Source organism: Hypanus sabinus, chromosome 8 (assembly GCF_030144855.1).
Source record: "Hypanus sabinus isolate sHypSab1 chromosome 8, sHypSab1.hap1, whole genome shotgun sequence".
In the NCBI taxonomy this organism is placed as follows: domain Eukaryota; kingdom Metazoa; phylum Chordata; class Chondrichthyes; order Myliobatiformes; family Dasyatidae; genus Hypanus; species Hypanus sabinus.
Window position 1 is genome coordinate 114560012 of NC_082713.1, and position 4049 is coordinate 114564060.

The following is a 4049-nucleotide window of genomic DNA, read 5'->3' on the forward strand; positions in this document are numbered from 1 at the left end:
GGCACACTTCCCTCTGCTCTGCAGCCTCACTCACACCATTGTTACACTGCATCAGATTGGCTGAGCCTGTTTGCTGGATCTTATTAAGGCAGCCTAATATATGTATTCTGATAAAGTTTCTTTTTAACCCTAAAAATGCAGTCACCTTTACAAATGAAGCTGATGGACTAGGGCAGGGAGAACATAGAGCAGTAATTTTTAAATTTCATAGAGAAAGCCTACACACTTGCTCAGGATGGATGGATCTTTCATTACAAGTCTTAGATTAAACAATTTAGTGTACGGTGGCAGAATAAACAATGCAATTTATTTTCAAAGTTCAAAATAAATTTATTATCAAACTACGGCTATGTCACCACGTGTGACCCTGAGATTCATTTTCTTGCAGGCATTCACAACAGAACAGAAAGTTACAATGCAATCAATGAAAAACTCCAAAGACCAACGCACGTCCAATGTGCAAAACAACACAAACTGTGCAAATAAAAAGATTTAAAATAATATCACTGCTTGAAAAGGAGGCAGATCATTATAGAAGCATTTGCAATGGCGGTGGAAGATATTCCAGATCAGCTAATGTAATTCAGTAATAATACTTAATATTTCATTCACACTGCTGAGCATCGGGGTAAGGGATCCCAGCTGTTTGGCAATGTATTTCTCCCTCTCCTGGGATCAGGATACAGTATAAACCAGATGTATGGATATTTATGCTAAGTTTGTGGCACAGTTGATTTGTTTGACCATTGTGTTATTGTGCCTGAAAGCTGTGGTAACTATGGCATTTTAAATACGGATGGTAAATCACTGCAATTAATTCAGATCACATGTGTGTTCCTGAAACACGTGGTGGTTGCTCTCTGCACATTCAGCATGCTTAACTGCTGCCTGGAGCCTTGGAAATCCATCCAATCCCTCTCCACCCCTGAATCCTGCCCAGGAAAGGTGAAGAAATGCCACCTGTTTTGGAGACGGAGTCACAGTCCTTAGGTCCAAATTCCCTGGCCCAGAACATCCAATATAGATGTTCCAACATCACAGCACGGTACAGGCCCTTCAGAAGATGATATTTTGCTGACCTTTTAACCTACTCTAAAAGCAATCTTACCCTTCCCTCCCACATAGCACTCCTCTTTATGAGACTACCTAAGAGTTTCTTGGGCCGACTGGTGGTGTAGTGGCATCAGCACTGGACTTCAAGGCAGATGATCCTGAGTTCAAACCCAGCCACAGAAGGAAGGCCTGGTAATCTACTTCATATCTTACCATGAAAATCCTATGGTCCATGAGGTCACGAAGAGTTGGACTCGACAACTGAACAACAAGAGTTTCTTAAATACCTCTAATGTATCTGCCCCTACCATTACCCCTGGCGGGGTGTTCCACACACTCACCACTCTCTATGTAAAAAACTTACCTATAACATCCCCCCTAGACATTCCCCCAATCACCTTAAAATTATGCCTTCTCATATTTGCCATTTCCACCCTGGGAAAAAAGTCTCTGGCTGCGCACTCAGTCTATGCATCTTGTCATCTTGTACACCTCTATCGAGTCACCTCTCACCCTCCTCCACTCCAAAGAGAAAAACCCGAGCTCACTCAACCTATCGTCGATAGACATGCTCTCTAATCCAGGTAAGTTTCCTCTGCTCTGTCTCTAAAGCTTCCACATCCTTCTAATAATGAGGCGAGCGTGATACTCCAAGGGTAGTCTAACGAGGGATTTACAGAGCTGCAACGTTTCCTCATGGTTTTTGAACTCAATCCCCTGAATAATGAAGGCCAACATATCATAAATCATCTTCTTAATGACCCTATCAATTTATGTGACAACTTTGAAGGTCTTGGACATTAAGAACCTCAGAACAAATGGCCGCAGACCTTCAGCCTGAAATACTGCTAGCACACCAAGGCCAATGACCCCTCTCTGTAATCCTCATTTATTTCACAAGATCATTGGATCAGATATTAAACCAATGCCTCCACTGCTTCCTAAATCAGATGCAGCAGATCCCTCATGCTTCAGTAGCCAATATTTCCTCCACTTGGCACATTATCATTGCTGTTAGCGTAATGCTTTACGGCACCAGTGACCCAAAGGTCAGGGTTCAATTCCCGCTGTTATCCGTGTGTACATTCTACTTGTGACCAAATGGGATTTGTTAAGACAATTCTGGGTTTAGCACATTTACATTTAGCAAGTGACTTTGGCGACCAGTCTTCACATCTGAATACGTATTGTGGATTAATCTGGAGTTGTAGCTCTGAACAATGGGTTCCTAAAAGCTGTGAATCCCAGATGATTAAAATAATGATTAAACTTCATTTGGATGTTTGTGGTGTGGGCCGGATATGGAGGTGTGAAATTTCTGTGTAGTTTCAAAGAAAGCATTGTCCATACTTTGTCCTTTGATGTTTGGCACCTGAAATATCGAGCCCCATGTTGGGCCAACAAGAGCTTTCAACAAGAAAGTATCTCCATATGCTGCCTGCTGTACCTTGTTATGTTGAATAAAGAAGCTGCTTCATAGTTACCAGTAATTTTCTCCGGCGACTTTATTCATTCAACAACGTTTGGTGTCAGGAGTGGGATACCTTCGTGATCCAGCGTGTGGCCAGCGATCTTAGCAGTCTAAGTGGATGCACTCACACTTGGATCTGTTTGGGTCAGCAGTACACGGGAACACGAGGTATCACAAACGCGGAGAGCTGAACTGCTAGATATAAGAGTAGTGTGTGCGCGTGCATGTGTGCTTCTGTAAGTGAGGAAACTTTGCATGTTAATTTGGCGAGATGGGGCCACCATTTGCAAAGGATAGTTACTGACAGTTCAGGACAGGGATACTTTGGCCAGTTCCCCTCTCATGCCATTGTAATTTCCTTTATTTCACTGAAATACCAACACATTGGATTTTATTTGTTCCCTCTAAAATTTCAATGTGAGCTCGATCATATTGTGGTCACTGTTCCCTAAGGGTTCCTCAACCTTAAACTCTCTTATCACCTCTGGATCATTGCACAACACCCAATCAAGTCCAGCTGATCCCCTAGTGGAATCAACAACATGCTGTTCTAAAAAGTCATCTCTTAGACTTTCTACAAATTCACTCTCTTGAGGTCCAGTACTGATTTGGTTTTCCTAATCCACTTTCATATTAAAATCCCCAACGATGATCATGACATTGCCTTTCTGACATCCCTTTTCTATCTCCTGCTGTAATTTGTAATCCACATCCCTGCTGCTGTTTGGAGGCCTCTATACAGTTGTCATTCAGGTCCTTTTACCCTTGCTTATGTTGGCGCGTGGCCAAGTGGTTAAGGCGTTCATCTAGTGATCTGAAGGTCGCTAGTTCAAGCCTTGGCTGAGGCTGTGTGTGTGTCTTTGAGCAAGGCACTAAACCACACATTGCTCTGCGATGACACCAGTGCCAAGTTGTATGGGTCCTAATGCCCTTCCCTTGGACAACATCAGTGTGGAGAGGGGAGACTTGCAGCTTCGGCAACTGCCGGTCTTCCATTTTAAAAAAAACCTTGCCCAGGCTTGCACCCTGGAAACTTTCCAAGGTGCAAATCCAAGGTTTATCAAGGCTAATGGAGGCCTACACACACTACACCCTTGCCATTTCTTAACTCAACCCATAGAGACTCTACACCTTCCAATCTTATGTCTCCTCTTTCTAATGATTTAATATTATTTCTTAAACACAGGGCCACACCTCCCCTTTGCCTACTAACCTATCTTTCCGATATACCGTATATCCTTGGATGTTCGGCTCTCAGTGGCAGCCATCCTTTAGCCATGTTTCAGAAATGGCCACAATGTCATACTTGTCAATCTGTGGCTGAATTTCAAGATCATCCATTTTATTCCTTATGCTGCGTGCACTCATAGATAACACTTTCAGTCCAGTATTTGTTTCAGTTTTTTTTAACTGCACCACGCCTCTATTGCCCTGTAACTCATGCCACTGGCTTTGATTAAGCCTCATCTCCTGCCTGTCCCTTTATCATCTCTGTCACACGCTATCTTTGATTTATTTCTATTTT